General features: G+C 40.5%; 1 long non-coding RNA gene across 1 annotated transcript in view; it reads right to left on the bottom strand.

Annotated features, from left to right (window-relative positions):
• The window catches only part of LOC135050726 (uncharacterized), a 200,380-nt gene that overhangs the window by 93,219 nt on the left and 87,818 nt on the right, over positions 1-19,343 (bottom strand). The gene's annotated exons all lie outside the window — the stretch shown is intronic.

Raw genomic sequence — 19,343 nt, forward strand, 5'->3', positions numbered from 1 at the left:
ACTCTTCAGAGAGGACAGTGATGTTTCCTGTCATATGGCTGATATAGTAATATATCACTAGGTTAGAAGCTATATGGACACTTCTAACGCAAATATTGTAAATTCTCTCTAGGCCATGCTAGGATGACAGGTAGACCTTGTATTAAAAGAATAAAGTAAATCCTGTCATGTTACAGGCTGTGTTTGAAAAATGGCAGTTAGGAGCTGATTGGTTGGTATCACTCACAAAGGCTTGCTAAATCGGGGCCAAAGTATTTTATTAATTAAGCTATGGGAATTTTTTTGAAAAAAAATACATTTAATCTAGTGTAGTCTCTGTGTTCTTTGATGAACCTGGAAGTCTGCGTGGCTTATGCTACTTGGTTTATTAAAATATTAGTAATTGTATATGTGGGTAGAAGTGAAGGATTACCCAGTGCTAGATCACTGAATGACTCCTTGCTGGGAGCAATTACCTTCTCTGATTAACTGCACGTGCTGATGTAACCATAGATCACTGAAGGTGATATTAAGCTTGACGTATCTGTATAATCAGTCAGCCATTCATGACAAGCTATTATTTAAATAATGTGATAATTAAAACAAATCTACAATATTGGGGACATTTTTGAAAAAGTAATATTTTGTAGTTAAACCCCCCCCCCCCATTTTTTGTGTGTTAGCTGAGGGGGTGGGGGGGAGGATGACAGGTGGGATGGAGTGAGGGGGGGGGGGGGCTAGGAAAGAGCTGTGTCAACAGTTGGCAGGACCAGAAAAAGTGGAGGATGGGAAAGGGGCAAGCAAGGGCAGAGATTGAAATTACCCAACATATACCTAAAATATAAATATATATATATATATATATATCCTTTGTAGAAAAGCCGCACTCACATGTCGTTCATAATCACAGCAGCTGGGGTGCAGAATCCAGGAACAGGTCCAATCCGAACAAAGTTCCACAATACATGTGCACAAATGAGGATGCACTCACCAGACTTCTCCAGAAAACGATAAACTTTAATCCAGACAGCACATACTCACAAAAAGAAGGTCAAAGTTTCGGCTCACAGCAGAGCCTTTCTCAAGACCAAATTACCAGGTTGCCATCTTCCTAACACTGTCCTGAATAGTGAGACCATATATACCACTCGTGCAGCCACGCCCCCCAATCATCCAATTAGCAGCAAAGACAAGCTAACCATCGCTAAACTGCTTAGCTCAAAAGCAAGCCAAATATACACAGAAAGCGCTAGCCAAACCTGCACACACAACAGCTTTAAGAACAACTGCTAGTGGCCACAACAGGAGTCTAGCCCCGTAAATGGAACGCACGCCGGGACAGTGACACGCACGGCACTTCCTGTGTGCCGCACGTCACTTCCGGTCCAGCGTTACCAGGTAACGGCATCGTGAGTATTGTAAACAGCCTCAGTGTATCGGAGTGCGCAAGCGTGTGGAACCGAGCAAGGTCTCCACACCAGCTGCTCATATGGGACAAATAAGTAGCCAAGACGAAATAGATAGGTTGCCTAGCAACCTGTAATGCCTAAGCTGCCACGCATCACTTCCGGTCACTCGTAACCGGGCAACAGTGATAGATAAATGAGTCTAATAGACCTAATTACAGATGTGTCCACATACATCTTTGCTATATCCCGCCATGTATGGCACAGTTTTGCATGCCATAGACTTGCCATAAGTCTTGATTTTCTTCCTCTTTGAGGACACCCCTGATGAAGTCAGCATTGACAAAACGCATTGGGTGATATGCGGGTTGCTAGATCCGATGTTAATGAAAAAATTTGGATCTACAAGATAGACTGTCAACTAAAGAAAGCATTCTGCTAAGTATTGTATGGATTGAAAAACGTTTAATGTTTTAAAATCATGTATTAAATAAATTGTTTGCAAGGCCAGTGGACGTATGAAGTTACCATTTGTATTGAAGCCAATCGGTTATCAACAAAATTTGCATGTACAATAGGTGCCCCTGAAGATATCCGTACTATGGAGGTCATTCCGAGTTGATCGCTAGCTGCCGTTGTTCGCAGTGTAGCGATCAGGCTAAAAATCGGCATTTCTGCGCATGCGTATGGGCTGCAGTGCGTACGCGCAAAGTACTTTCACAAAAAACTATGTAGTTTTACACAAGGTCGAGCGACGCTTTTCAGTCGCTCTGCTGATCGGTGAGTGATTGACAGGAAGTGAGTGTTTCTGGGCGGTAACTGAGTGGTTTCCAGGAGTGTGCTAAAAAACGCAGGCGTGTCAGGTAAAAACGCAGGCGTGCCTGGGGAAACGGGGGAGTGGCTGGCCGAACGCAGGGCGTGTTTGTGATGTCAAAGCAGGAACTAAACAGACAGATTGATCGCAAGGTAGGAGTAGGTTTGGAGCTACTCAGAAACGGCATGAAAATTTTACAGTGCAGTTCTGCTAACCTTTCGTTCGCACAGCTAAGATACACTCCCAGAGGGCGGCAGCTTAGCTTGTGCACTGCTGCTAAAAGCAGCTAGCGAGCGATCAACTCGGAATGAGGGCCTATATTTCCACTATCATAGGGTCCCCATCTGGCAGAGGACCATCCTCGGGGATTTAGCAGCCGAATTTATTATATCATCCCTAAAAAGAGTATTTGCACTAAGAGGCACAAGCGCAGTATTGGTAACACACACACACACACACACACACACACACACACACACACACACACGTATATGTGTATATATACAGTGTGTGTATATATATATATATATATATATATATATATATAACAAATATAGACAGGAATAAGCGCTGGTTATTGCTTTGAGATATCAATAAACATTAAAAACCACAAATGTGTTTGTGAAATCAAGTGCATAAAAATAAATGCTTAAAAAGTCACTAGGTCCTCCTTCAGATTTTTACGGACCGCTGCTCCCCTTTGATCAATCCGATTCCCGCGGATGTAATGTATCTGTTAAAAAAGCATATATAGGGGGCGCTCCATAGTGCATAAAAGTATTTAATAAAAATAGACAGACGTACACAGTAAGATTGAACTCGTACCGCAAGGTAACCAGTGTGGGCTGGTTACCACATGATTTCACAATAATCTCCCGACAAAGGCTGGAACCAGAAGTCACCTAGTCCGTATTGGAATCCTCACCCCGCCGTTAGCTACTGCCTTTTGAGGGCCGCGAGTAGGAACACATCAGCCGTGGACTTCGGAATTCAACAGCCCCAGCGAGTACATGCGTCAGTTAGCTCCGCCTTAACGCGTTTCGTCATCGACTTCGTCAGAAGGCTGGAGTATCTGACGCTGTGATCATCTTTTATAGATAAAGCCCGTGAAGTTATACATAATTATACATAATTACAATTCATTTTACCTAAATAACGGCATTGGACGCCTTAATCAGATCCAATCCATGTTGGTTAATAGACATTGATCAATGGAAAATTTTTATAAAAAATCACTTACTCTCCGATATTATCTCCAAGGTGATATATATATATATAATTAAGGATAAATAGCAAGCGGCCACTAGGATTGAGGTAATTAGTGCCTCCAAGCCGTATTTTAGAGTAACATTCATTAGTTCCATACAATGCATACAGATATTCCATTATTATCCTATGATCTAGATTCAAAACCTCTTTAATAATCACTGTATATTTTTAATGATTATTTTTAATGATATCTTTTAATTTTTTGTTTTTCGTTTTTTCCTATAAATATATTCCTAACCAGCTAATTGAGAAAAGGTGTTATTTCAAACCCTTCATTTAGACCCTTTGGTTTAATGGTATTAAGGGTTAGTATCCAAAAGGTTTCCCTTTTTTCCAAATCTTTCTCTCTATTACCTCCCATTCTGTTTAACCTTATATGTTCTATACCTTTGAAGGATAACTTTGTAGGGTCACTGGAGTGACATTCCTGAAAATGTCGCGGAATACTATGATTATTAATTTTATTTTTAATGTTTCTAGTATGTTCTAAAATGCGTATCTTCAGCATCCTTTTAGTCTTACCTATGTATTTATAACCACAGGGACAAGTCAACATATAAACCACAAAGGTGGTGTTACAATTAATGAAGCTCTTTACAGGAAAATAATTACAATTATTACTATCCGAAAAAGTGGTCTTATTTTTATCCATTAGTTTACAAACTTTGCATCCTCCACATGCATAGCACCCTTTCAGATTCTCTAAAAATTGTTTTTCCTTTTGTTCTTTTATTGGTTCTAATCGGCTACGGGAAACAAATGATTTTACATTCTTGGCTCTCCTAAAGACCACACCCGGATTTTTAGGGAGAAGATTGCCCAGTACCGGGTCTAATTGTAAAATGTGCCAGTTCTTTCTAAGCACATTTTTAATGGCATCGGCTTCCACATTATAATCTGTAACAAAGGGACAATTAATTTCATGTACATCTGCTGTTACTCCAGATTTACCACTAGCGTGTCTCTTGTCCTTATAAATAAGCAGATCCTGTCTGGATTTCTCTCTAGCTCGTACCCTAGACTGTTCTATGAGGTTCTCTGGGTACCCTCGTTCCAAGAATCTCCTAGTATAGGTGGATGCCTGCTCATCATATTTCTCTACATTGGCACAATTCCTCCTCAATCTAGTATATTGTGAGAACGGGATGTTCCTTTTCCAGTTTGGCAAATGGCAACTTCCAAATTCTAGATAGCTATTACAGTCTATCTTTTTAAAGTATGTATAAGTATTAATTTTTCCGGACCCAGCAGATTCAGAGCTATCAAGCATGAGATCTAAAAATTCAATTTTATTTCTATTTGATGTATGGGTGAATTTAAGATTATAGTCATTCACATTAATAGTGTCGATAAATGTTTCTAATTGTTTTTCATCACCGCTCCATACTATTAGGACGTCATCAATAAATCTTTTAAACAGAACAATGTGTTCATTAAAGGCATCTAGGGACTGGCTTTCCCATTCACCCATATATATATTTGCTAAGCTGGGTGCGCAAATCGTCCCCATCGCCGTCCCGCATGACTGCAAAAACCAGTCATCCAGGAAAGTGAAATAGTTCCGTTTCAATACAAAGTGTAGACACTCACATATGAAGTCCACAAGAGGAGCATTTAGTTCTGGATCTTGTAACAAAATGGTTCTAACACTATTTATTCCCTTCAAATGCGGGATGGCCGTGTATAACGATTGTACATCGATAGTACACCATATATAATTAGATTTCCATTCCAAATTGTCTACAACCTGTAAAATGTGAGTAGAATCACATATATAGGATTTAAGATGTGACACATATTTCTTTATATAAATATCTACAAATTCTGATATTCGTGAAGTTAGAGATCCAATACCGGCTATAATAGGGCGGCCGGGGGGTTTCAATGGGTCTTTGTGTAATTTTGGTATGTGGTAGAACGTAGCTACCTTAGGATGTTTATTCAGTAGATAATTGTATTCCTCCTTTACTATACATTTATTACTTAGCCCTCTGTCCAGTAATTCTGTTAGTTCTCCCACAAATTCCATTGTGGGGTCACTGCTTAATTTCAAGTAAGATATACTGTCTCCAAGAAGTCTATAAGCCTCCTCAACATAATAAGACCGATCTAAGATTACAATGCCTCCACCCTTGTCTACACTTTTAATCACTATCTCAGTGTTGTTTGATAAATCTTTTAGAGCTTTATATTCCGCTTTCGTAAGATTAGATACTGAGGGTGTAAGATTTTTCTGAAGTTTATCAATATCAGATTTAACTGTTTGTGCAAACATTTCCACATAGGGGCCTTTAGACTCAACAGGGAAAAAAACAGATTTTGGTTTCAGACCTGTTGAGTTTGTATGTACTTCCCTATTTGACCAATTTCTTAATGGTGCATCATTTTTACGCAGATAGTGCCTTTTAAGTGTCAGATTTCTAACATAAAGACTTAGATCTATATATAACTGAGTTTTATTCATATGACATGAAGGGGCAAAAGAAAGCCCTTTTTTCAATACCCTTTTCTCCATGTCATTAAGTTCAACCTTAGACAAATTAAATAGGCCACTTTCTGTATCATTTACTGGACATTTCGTTTTTTTGGATCCCTTAAATCCATTTCCTGCTCCTCTTCTTCCCCTAACCGTCTTTTTTGACGCCTTGGGGTATGATCCCCAATGCTTAGATGTCTGTCTGTTCTGTTTTTCCACCTTGGTGGCCGCTGGTGTGTTTGAAAATCCAATCGTTCAGATGGAGTATCTTCCCTATATGAATGCAGCCGTTCATATCTATTTTTATGAACAAACCCATTATGCTGCTGAACATCCCTCCTATTAGGACGTGTATAATTGGGTTTAGAATGACGTTGTTGTTTAGGTCTCACTTGTTGCCAACCCTTTTCTTTATAAGAGGTATTGGTGACCCCTGCATTCCCCCTATAGGTGAGACGAGTTTCCTGGTTTTCTCCTTCCTTTCTATATTCCTCCCTCGGTTTCCCTACTTGTCTGCTTTTATTATTCTGGTTTCTAATTACATGCCAATTTCTTACCTGATCTTTTAAATAATCACTCTTATCTCGAGCGAATTTCTTGCTTTTAGTTTCCATGATTTTATCTTCTATACTATTAACTTTATGATCAATGTCAGTTTTATATACATTTATTTTCCCCATTAGATTGGAATCTGTTTCTAATGTGGAAAGTTCCTTCTCGATTTCTTTAAGGATTTTTTTCTTTTCAACTTGTGGTTTATATGTTGACTTGTCCCTGTGGTTATAAATACATAGGTAAGACTAAAAGGATGCTGAAGATACGCATTTTAGAACATACTAGAAACATTAAAAATAAAATTAATAATCATAGTATTCCGCGACATTTTCAGGAATGTCACTCCAGTGACCCTACAAAGTTATCCTTCAAAGGTATAGAACATATAAGGTTAAACAGAATGGGAGGTAATAGAGAGAAAGATTTGGAAAAAAGGGAAACCTTTTGGATACTAACCCTTAATACAGGTTGAGTATCCCTTATCCAAAATGCTTGGGACCAGAGGTATTTTGGATATGGGATTTTTCCGTATTTTGGAATAATTGCATACCACAATGAGATATCATGGTGATGGGACCTAAATCTAAGCACAGAATGCATTTATGTTACATATACATCTTATACACACAGCCTGAAGGTAATTTTAGCCAATATTTTTTATAACTTTGTGCATTAAACAAAGTGTGTCTACATTCACACAATTCATTTATGTTTCATATACAACTTATACACACAGTCTGAAGGTCACTTAATACAATATTTTTAATAACTTTGTGTATTAAACAAAGTTTGTGTACATTGAGCCATCAGAAAACAAAGGTTTCACTATCTCACTCTTACTCAAAAAAGTCCGTATTTCGGAATATTCCGTATTTTGGAATATTTGGATATGGGATACTCAACCTGTACCATTAAACCAAAGGGTCTAAATGAAGGGTTTGAAATAACACCTTTTCTCAATTAGCTGATTAGGAACATATTTATAGGAAAAAACGAAAAACAAAAAAATTAAAAGATATCATTAAAAATAATCATTAAAAATATACAGTGATTATTAAAGAGGTTTTGAATCTAGATCATAGGATAATAATGGAATATCTGTAGGTAATATGCATTGTATGGAACTAATGAATGTTACTCTAAAATACGGCTTGGAGGCACTAATTACATCAATCCTAGTGGCCGCTTGCTATTTATCCTTAATTATATATATATATATCACCTTGGAGATAATATCGGAGTGTAAGTGATTTTTTATAAAAATGTTCCATTGATCAATGTCTAATAACCAACATGGATTGGATCTGATTAAGGCGTCCAATGCCGTTATTTAGGTAAAATGAATTGTAATTATGTATAATTATGTATAACTTCACGGGCTTTATCTATAAAAGATGATCACAGCGTCAGATACTCCAGCCTTCTGACGAAGTCGATGACGAAACGCGTTAAGGCGGAGCTAACTGACGCATGTACTCGCTGGGGCTGTTGAATCCCGAAGTCCACGGCTGATGTGTTCCTACTCGCGGCCCTCAAAAGGCAGTAGCTAACGGCGGGGTGAGGATTCCAATACGGACTAGGTGACTTCTGGTTCCAGCCTTTGTCGGGAGATTATTGTGAAATCATGTGGTAACCAGCCCACACTGGTTACCTTGCGGTACGAGTTCAATCTTACTGTGTACGTCTGTCTATTTTTATTAAATACTTTTATGCACTATGGAGTGCCCCCTATATATGCTTTTTTAACAGATATATATATATATATATATATACACACAATGTGTATGTATATATATATATATATATATATATATATATATATATATAGAGAGAGAGAGAGAACAGACACGTTCGGCACTCCACTTGACTGTAAATAACAGCATGCTCCGGTGCCCGACCTAGACACACTAAATATGCAGGAAAGCCAGCAGGACGGCACTCACGGAGACTTGGTACATGGAACAAACTGACAGCTGAAGCTGGTATGTAGTCAACGTTTCAGATTTTACTCTTTTTTCAAGACAGCCAGAAACAAGTAAAAAACAAACATATATACCTTACCCAACCTCGTGCTGGCTGTGCGCTCCCGCACCCGTCGTGGACCGATGACCAGAGCCGGCCCTAACCAATATGATGCCCTAGGCAAGATTTTGGCTGGTGCCCCCTAGCACCGCCACTAGTTCTGCAGGAGATGCCTGGCATGAGTCAGCTGGCAGCTCTGCTAACGTCGGGCGCCTTTGTTTATGAAAATGCTACTTATTTGCATTACTATGTGGCTAGGGTGCATAAGCAGCTTCTGCTGATTAAAATGATATGCAGCATGCCTATACTCTGTGTTCGACTGCGACTGTATCTGCATACGAAATGCTACTTTACAGTGATTTCCAGGAATACACTGCAACGTAGCATTTCGTATGCAGATACAGCCGGAGTCACACACAGAATATAGGCATGCTGCATATCATTTTAATCAGCAGAAGCTGCTGGTGCCCCTAAGCATACCAAATGCCCTAGGCATTTGCCTAGTTTGCCTATGCCTAAGGCCGGCTCTGCCGATGACGTCATTGGCTCCCATCGGCGCCTACGGACCGGCATCACTTGGGGGCGGGGGCCGCAACGTGCAAACCGTCACCATGGTGATGAACTAAACAAAACACAGTGAAGTGCATAAAAAACCTATGTGGGGATAATCAATGTTAGTGACCCTGAGCTTAATAATATACATACTACTGTATACTTTAGATCTTCGAATACAGTAGTATGTATATTATTAAGTACCGTTTATCAGCATTTAAGCCTAATTTGCAGACAAAATGTATTGTGGCTTTCGTCATGACTATATATACATAGCATTATTATTATTATTACCAGTTATTTATATAGCGCATACATATTCCGCAGCGCTTTACAGAGAATATTTGGTCATTCACATCAGTCCCTGCTCCAGTGTAGCTTACAATCTAATTCCCTATCACATGTACACACACACACATTCACACTAGGGTTAATTTTGTTAGGAGCCAATTAACCTAACAGTATATTTTTGGATTGTGGGAGGAAACCGGAGTACCCGGAGGAAACCCACACAAGTACGGGGAGAATATACAAACTCCGCACAGTTGGGGCCATGATGGGAATTGAACCCATGACCTCAGTGCTGTGAGGCAGTAATGCTAACCATTACACCATCCGTACTGCCCATAGCATCTGATATTATAACATTATGCCCGCTTGCGGAGATGTTTTATAGCGTGTCATATGCTATTTAGCTCAGGGTCACTAACATTGATTATCCCCACATAGATTTTTTATGCACTTCACTGTGTTTTGTTTAGTTCATCACCATGGTGACGGTTTGCACGTTGCGGCCCCCGCCCCCAAGTGATGCCGGTCCGTAGGCGCCGATGAGAGCCAATGATGTCATCGGTCCACGACGGGTGCGGGAGTGCACAGCCAGCACGAGGTTGGGTAAGGTATATATGTTTGTTTTTTACTTGTTTCTGGTTGTCTTGAAAAAAGAGTAAAATCTGAAACGTTGACTACATACCAGCTCCAGCTGTCAGTTTGTTCCATGTACCAAGTCTCCGTGAGTGCCGTCCTGCTGGCTTTCCTGCATATATGTATGTATATATATATATATATATATATATATATGTGTATGGGGTGAACAAACAGCGCCCAAAAAAAATTATGCAGTGGACACAAGTTTTTCACCGTACGTCAGCTTAAAAATACCCCAAGAGACAGTCTCTATATGCCACTCCCTAAAAACATAAAAGGCGTCTGCTACCTCTTAAATGGGTTCTGCACTAGTACGAGTGCAGGATAAAAATTAAAATTGGAAGTGATGGATAAGATCTGAGCGACCAATGGTGGCAGAAAAAAGGACTGCTATTATTAATTAAAAGAAGGGGGTTTATTTATGAACAAAAGATGTTTTATATATAAAAAGACTTATAAAAACACATAACTGGTCAAAGCGGGGTTACAACATCCAAGGTGCTAAATACTAGCACGATGGGACCCTAGGCACATAACAATGAAAAAGCATCACAATTACACTGGCAAGAGAACAGTTTAAAATTTACATAGAGCACATAAACATTTTTTGAAAGCAAATTAAAAAGCATGGGGTTACTAAAAAATACAATTCAAAATGTTAGAAATTAAAAATTAAAAACACGGAATTGATGAGGGATAAAAAGAGATTTGGAATGCAATTATAATGGAGATGGATAGAGGTAGCTTAACTGAGGATTCAGTAGTATCAGGATTCATCCAACGCATTTCATCTGATCAGACCAGACGAAACGCGTTGAATGAATCCTGATACTACTGAATCCTCAGTTAAGCTACCTCTATCCATCTCCATTATAATTGCATTCCAAATCTCTTTTTATCCCTCATCAATTCCGTGTTTTTAATTTTTAATTTCTAACATTTTGAATTGTATTTTTTAGTAACCCCATGCTTTTTAATTTGCTTTCAAAAAATGTTTATGTGCTCTATGTAAATTTTAAACTGTTCTCTTGCCAGTGTAATTGTGATGCTTTTTCATTGTTATGTGCCTAGGGTCCCATCGTGCTAGTATTTAGCACCTTGGATGTTGTAACCCCGCTTTGGCCAGTTATGTGTTTTTATAAGTCTTTTTATATATAAAACATCTTTTGTTCATAAATAAACCCCCTTCTTTTAATTAATAATAGCAGTCCTTTTTTCTGCCACCATTGGTCGCTCAGATCTTATCCATCACTTCCAATATATATATATATATATATATATATATATATATATATACATACTGTATTTACAATAGCTGAAATACTCTGCATAGCTCGGGTTTAAACCTTTAAGTTAAGCTATCAGTAGCTTTGATATGACTGTCAACATTTTAACAGCTCTTCCAACACACCCATGAGATGGCTGCCCAGTAGCTTTTTTTTTTAGGGGGGGGGCTTTTTTTTCCATCTACAGCTGTCAGGTGGGGTTTATGCCAGGCTTCCTGATCAATCTGCCCCCTAGTGTATCCTAATCAGGAGTGATTATGATACAGTGGGGGCAGAGCAGTGAATGTGTGGAGACTGGGAGGTCCTTCAGTATACAGTAGGCGGCTGCTGGAAGTTTTTACTTCCGACTGCTGCCCAGTGGGAATTTCTGACTGGTCATATCAGATGAAACCATATTAGGCATCAATGATAGACACTTAAATGGTCCAACAGGCAAAGAAATAAGTTGCGGCTTAAGAAAGTTGAAGTATAAGCCTGACGCGACATAAATGGCTAGTTTTTGAGATGTAGATATGTTTAGTGGCAGGGTTATTTTCACTTTGAGTTTCAGATTTACAGTATTGGTTTATGGATTTTGCATATCAGGGTAAGGTAGGTGAAGGATTTAGGTGTTTATATATTTCCTAGCCCAGAGTTTCCCCTTCCTCTCTTCCAGAAAATTCACAGCCAATCACTCCTGTTCAAGTTATTATATGTTGTTTATGTTTGTGTGTTGTTTTCTTTTGTGGTGACATAGCTTTTCTTTTTAAGTCAAGGTGTAGTTAGACAGGTAAGCATTACTTCTCCATGGCCTATAGGACATCTCCCTTCATGGGACGAGTTGTCTCTGCTATAAAGTGGGAACCTGGGATTCTACAAGGTTGGCCCCATTAGTACTAAATAAAAAGTAGGTTGCACCTATTCAGCTGTAGTTGCATCAGTGGCAGGGCCATCTTAATATATGGGCTCACTGGGCAGCTGCCCAGGGGCCCATGATTCTATGGATCTATGGGCCTAATTCAGACCTGATCGCTGCTGTGCATTTTCACACAGCAGCCGATCAGGTCTGAACTGTGCATGCCAGACAGCCGATGGCCGTCTCAGCCCTGCGATAGCCTCTGCCAGATTAAGAGGCAGAGGCAGTCGCTGGACGGAAGGGGGCAGGCTGGCGGTGTTTGGCCGCCATTTTAGGGGCGCGGTCCGGGCAACGCAGGTGTGCCTGGACTGTGCGGGGGCGCGTGATGTCCCATGCAGCCGCTGTGACCCGTACAGCGATGAGTAGCTCCCTGCCAGCGTGAAAGAACTGCGCTGGTAGGCAGCTACTCTACAAATACAAAAGCATCTCCACTGTACGATGCTTTTGTACTTGTGCGGCAGGATAGGGCCTGACATGCGGGGCGGACTAGCCCTGTGCTGGGTGTCCCCCGCATGTCAGGCAAGCTGATCGTAAATGTGCTAAATTTAGCACATCTACGATCATGTCTGAATTAGGCCCCTTGAGCGGGGGCGGGCTGGTGCCTCCGGAGTTTCTTGGGAGACAAGTGCAGAATGCTACCCGGCCGCTCTGATTTTGAATTACACACAATCAGAAAAGACAGGCAGCATTCTCTACCTGCCTCTGTGCCTGCTGCGATAGTGAATGACTGTCAGCATGTTGATTGGTGGATTGCTGGAGCTATCTACTAATCAGAGTGCTAACTGCCATGCACTGTATGGAAACATGTGGAGAGACAGCGCGGAACCGCAGAAAGGGTAGGTTATTATTTAAAAAAAATTATTCCTGTGAATGGGTTAGCAGGGGCCCCGATGCATTGCTTTGCCCAGGACCTACAATACTGTTAATATTGCCCTGAACGGGCATACGTCCACCTCCAGTTTAGTAATGTCATTTTAACTACAGCTGGGAGTGCAATGCTGTCTTGAGCATCCTTTTCATTTTCTTTCACAACATTTACAGTCTATGGACTGTAACTGTATAGAGATAATTGTTATAGTATCTTTGCAGGAATGTTGTACTCTAGCCCAGTGCTTCTCAAACTGTGTGCTGTGGCACCCTGGGGTGCCTGGGATGCTTACATGGGTGCCATGGGTTGGTAGTCCAGGACCAATTCAAATTATTTATGGTCAAACAGAAGCAAATCTTGTCCCTCACCACACAACTGACCCTAAGGATGACATATAAACACAATTTACTTTAATATCTCTTTCTACATTTCTCAATAAGTAAATTTTTGTCCTAGGGGTGGCGTAAAAAGAATTGTGATACTCTAGGGCGCCATGATTTTAAAAAGCTTGGGAACCACTGCTCTAGCCTGTAAAACTGTAGACAGCTTATAGTTTACCAGGACAAAATGGATGCTACATTTCAGATGCAATTAGAATAGATGTGATGAACTTTTGGTGAGGAACCATGTAGATGGTAAATGTTAAAGGATGGAGTAATGCCAAACATGTCCCATATAGGAACAGTGCATTTATTCTGTGTAAGTGCAGCTTTGACAGTGTTTTGTCCCTGTGGAATCATACATTCTTCATTTCTATTTTGCTTTCATTAAAAAAAAAAACTAAAAACCCAGACTAAATTTCCTTATTAGGATATTTCACTAGGAGATCATAAACTAGTATTTAATATGCCAGATGTATTTGTTTTATAATGTCCCACTCACTTCATTTTTTATATATTAATCCTCTATAACTATCTGCTCAGTTCTCTAGTAGGGATCTTGGCAGGCTTCCACAATTTTTTATTAAAAACATTTTTTTGTTTTATTTTTATTAAATACAGTATGCTGTCAATGTTTAACACATTATTTAGCAGATCCTTCATAATTTTGCATTCACCATCTGAAGAGAGGGATTATAGCCCTTTAGTGGCTTTAACCATTAGGGTAGTAGTCTGAGCTTGGCTAATCATCCAATGGCTAGTGCTGTCCAGTTCTAAGTTATCCCCTGTCCTGCGTGTTTTACTAATGCTGACCCTGCCAGTGGTACCTGATCTGTAAAAAAAGGGTCTCACCTAAGTGTCTTACGTGTTTCACTGAAGAAAAGAATAGAGAAGTATGAGAAATGTGAGGTTGACACCTTGTAAGTAAATCCATTTAATTTATGTGAGCTACTGTACCCAAATAATTGAAGGGCTTTCTTATACCTTGCTAATTTAATTTAAACCCAGATTACTTATTACACATATGGGGTTATTCAGAGATGGACGCAGATCTTGCTTCCTGCACCAAGATCTGCATCCATCTCCTCACATGATGGGGACCGTCCAGCACAGGGCAAGGCTGACCAGCATGTGTGGTGCCGCCTCACAATGCGTCCGCAACATCGATTTAAGGTGGACCACTGACTGCGCAGCCCAGCTGCACTGGCAGCTGGTCTGTCGCCATTTTTTCTATCGCAGCAGTTCAGAAAACGCTCGCAAGACACCCCCGTTTTGGCCACCACGCCCCCGCCAGGATGCGGCTGCAAGGAGAAGGGCCGCGCTTGCACACTGCAGCTGCTGCGTGTTCACAGAACAGACGGATGCGGCTGCTGCATGTAGACACGCGGCTGTGTCCATCTCTGAATGGGCCCCATTATAATTCTGCTTACACCCCATAATGCTGATTTTTAAGGAATATCACAGGTTTTAAAATTGGTCCATGAAAAAGTCTATGGGTGGAATGTTATAGGGTGTGAGAATCAGAAAGTGAGAGATTTTGTGAGAGTTCTCCTGTTTTTTTAAAGTGGAAATCATTTACATGGGAAACACAACATGATTTTTCCAGGTAAAGGATTGCCACTTTACAAAAAAATGGGAGAACTCTCACAAAATCTCCCACTTTCTGAGTCTCACGCCCTATTACATCCCCCCGTTTGCCGATAGTGACCTATAACACTATGCCATTCCTCTGTGTCAGCATGCTAGATGCACATTTTACAAATTATTCTTACTCACTTATAAATTCATATTTTATTATTTGAAACCTGAATTTAAAGATGTGCAAATAAAATATGACATGTTGTGATAAATGTGTATAAATGTGGAATGAGATGATAGAGTAAATGTATGTTTTAAGAATAAACTAATAATGAGCTTTTCTCTAACAGCATTATCATTAGTGTGTACAAAGGACAAGTAGCATAATGATACTGCAGAACACTACCCACATGTGCTGCAATTACTCTGCTTCAGGCTTAGTGCTTGATATGATTGCTCACAGCAGTGCACCCACAGCTCTTGCAGCATGCATGTGTCTGTGCAGAGCGCCTGGCATCCCTGAGGTTGCTGCACTATATTCTAAAACTTCTTATCTCTGAGTAGACAAGTCGCTGAAATACCACAAATGTGTCACCCAGCATGGCCAAATGTCTGGTGCACTTATAGTGAAATAAGGAAAGTCACATATTCTGTGCATGTTATGGATTAGTGATAGGCAACCTATTATACTTTGGTGGCCACATTGAACCGCCAGCTAGCCTTCAGTAGGACTTCATATTACTCTTAATCACTGTAAATATAAGATCAATACATTAAATCAATAAAATAAACATCTGTAAAAACATACCAGTAGGCATTATGCGCAAACATTATACACACAAATCTGTCACCAAACTACATGGAGCTGCAAGTGAAGCTTCGATGGCTGCATCTGACCCTAGGGCCACCTACTTCCCATCAGTGGTATAGATACTACAGTGTCCGGATGTTAGGTCCACAGTACTAAGGTCAACAGTCAATAGGTTGACCTCTAATAGTCGACGTTCATTAAGTCAACATTGGGAAAAGGTCAACATTGTCAAAAGGTCGACACCACATATGGTCGACATAATGTTTTTTTTTATTTCTTATTTTTCTACTTTTTCATACTTCACCATCCACGTAGGCTACAATTGGGAATAGTAACCTGTTCCGAGCACAGTGGAAGCCGAGAGAGGCACCTTGCCCATGCTGTGCACTGATTGCTGTTCCCAGTTTTGCTATGGAGTAAACGACACCCAAAAAATGTAAAACACTTATGTCGACCTTTACCATGCTGACCTTTTGTCCATGTTGACTTTTTTCCCATATCGACCTTGTGCATGTCAACCTTTTGGGGTCAGCCTAGACACTGTTGACCTTTTCAAGGTCGACCCAATGATCCACACCCAGATACTACAGCCAGGGCTCTAATAAGGAGAGAGCATCCAGTGCTGCTGCTTAGGGCACAAGGCCAAGAGGGTGGCATGATTGCTGCCCTGATATCACCCATTTACAGCTTGCAGGGTGCCTTGGGTTGCACCCTTCGCCATTATTCCAGCTCACCTGATGCTTGCCTTGTGTGACATCATAACGTCACAAGCTCCTGAGGCGAAGGTTGAGATATGCTGGCCCAGTGACTCTGCTAAAGTGCAGACTATAGCTTAGTTGTCACTCATGTTGCATACAATATAATATTGGCTTATTACAGAAGACACCTAAGCTATGTAGGTCATGAAGCATCCCGCCACTCATCCTTTATTATTTATTAAATTATTATTAAGATTTTAGCAAAGGTCATCTCTCCTGATGAGAGCTGTCCTTTGTGGTTTGGGGACTCCTGGCTTTATGACCCAGGAGTCCGTCAACACATGTGCCAGCTGATGTAACCGCTGCGGGGGGTGCTGGGAGGTATCCAATTGGATCCTTTTCTGAAGGCAATGCAAATAGAAGCCATAGGCTTCTAGTCCAAGAATACTTTCCGGAGTTTGGGGCATATGTGGCCAAACTTTCAAAAACAACATTTTCAGATGTTTGACCGCAAGACAGAATTTCATGCATCCCGCCACTAGTACATGAAACAGGACATATCTTCTAGTAAAAATGAACTTATAAAACAATGTAGCACAGCAGATAGTGAATCAGGTAATTAGTATTGCTCATTAAAGCATGATCCATAAGCTGTAATGCAGTGTTCTTTTCAAATTAAGGTCACCTGGCTGTCAAGGAAGATAAGGCTGTCCGTGGCTGATTGATGGATTACCTGGGATATGAGTGATATTCTAAATATCTTTAGAATACAATTTCCATAAATATAAAAATACAACTTCAATATCCACAGACTATAATAAAAGCTAATTAGACTCTTCAAATAATTACTTAAAGGAGGACTAAAGGTGGTCTCTATCAAGTAAATGTGATATGTGAAAATTAAGAGGTCAGAAAAAAATAAATTCTTAATAACCTTAATGTTACAAGTTTGTTTGACACAGACTGCACTAGAAAGTGATCACTAGCCAATAAGCACTGGTTTATGCTGAAAATAAAGCAGCATTTTAGTACTGCAACTACGGAAACGTGTTATTTGTATTTATGTTTAAATAGCGGTTCTACCCGTTCTTCGCACGGGAGTTTCTGATTTTCATGGTTGTAAATATAAATGAGTGTTAAAATTTTGGTAAATCTATAGAGATGTAACTTTGAGACTTCTTACTGTAATTAAATATTAATCCGTGGTACTTGGCGTTACCCGAGGAGCAATCGTAGCAGATACAGTGAAAGGTGACAGGGCCATTTTTGTAGTTTATTACATTCTACACACTGGAGGTGCAATACAAATTTTGGTCTATTTGGGTGTTATCGTTCACGCAATGCAAGCCACACATCGGTGATGACATCATTATATCAACCCCCTTTTCATCCCACTAGGAGAAGTTTATTAAAATTCTAATTATGTAGTTTTCCTAATTCCCACCTGGAATACCTATGTTAAATTTCAGCTTCCTAACATATCGGGAAGTAAGGCTGTGTACACACAGCGCGATGCGCCGCACAGCCCGATATTGACTATTGATATAGTTAATGTTGGGCAGCCTGCACAGTCTATTTTTCCTTGAGATGGCGATCCATGACAATCCTGCGGGACCACACGTCGGCATCGCAAGGACTATACACACGGTGCGACATGCACTATATTTTCTTACAATTTGGGACTATATAGTCAAAATCGAAAGAAATATTGCACCGTGTGTACACAGCCTAAGAGACTTAGTGCTGACTGAGTGAGCGAGTAAGGGCTTTCGCATTGATATATATATATATATATATATATATATATATACTACATGTAAAAACTAGAGATGAGCGCCTGAAATTTTTCGGGTTTTGTGTTTTGGTTTTGGGTTCGGTTCCGCGGCCGTGTTTTGGGTTCGAACGCGTTTTGGCAAAACCTCACCGAATTATTTTTGTCGGATTCGGGTGTGTTTTGGATTCGGGTGTTTTTTTCCAAAAACACTAAAAAACAGCTTAAATCATAGAATTTGGGGGTCATTTTGATCCCAAAGTATTATTAACCTCAAAAACCATAATTTACACTCATTTTCAGTCTATTCTGAATACCTCACACCTCACAATATTATTTTTAGTCCTAAAATTTGCACCGAGGTCGCTGTGTGAGTAAGATAAGCGACCCTAGTGGCCGACACAAACACCGGGCCCATCTAGGAGTGGCACTGCAGTGTCACGCAGGATGTCCCTTCCAAAAAACCCTCCCCAAACAGCACATGACGCAAAGAAAAAAAGAGGCGCAATGAGGTAGCTGTGTGAGTAAGATTAGCGACCCTAGTGGCCGACACAAACACCGGGCCCATCTAGGAGTGGCACTGCAGTGTCACGCAGGATGGCCCTTCCAAAAAACCCTCCCCAAACAGCACATGACGCAAAGAAAAAAAGAGGCGCAATGAGGTAGCTGACTGTGTGAGTAAGATTAGCGACCCTAGTGGCCGACACAAACACCGGGCACATCTAGGAGTGGCACTGCAGTGTCACGCAGGATGTCCCTTCCAAAAAACCCTCCCCAAACAGCACATGACGCAAAGAAAAAAAGAGGCGCAATGAGGTAGCTGTGTGAGTAAGATTAGCGACCCTAGTGGCCGACACAAACACCGGGCACATCTAGGAGTGGCACTGCAGTGTCACGCAGGATGTCCCTTCCAAAAAACCCTCCCCAAACAGCACATGACGCAAAGAAAAAAAGAGGCGCAATGAGGTAGCTGTGTGAGTAAGATTAGCGACCCTAGTGGCCGACACAAACACCGGGCCCATCTAGGAGTGGCACTGCAGTGTCACGCAGGATGTC

Source organism: Pseudophryne corroboree, chromosome 2 (genome assembly GCF_028390025.1).
Source record: "Pseudophryne corroboree isolate aPseCor3 chromosome 2, aPseCor3.hap2, whole genome shotgun sequence".
In the NCBI taxonomy this organism is placed as follows: domain Eukaryota; kingdom Metazoa; phylum Chordata; class Amphibia; order Anura; family Myobatrachidae; genus Pseudophryne; species Pseudophryne corroboree.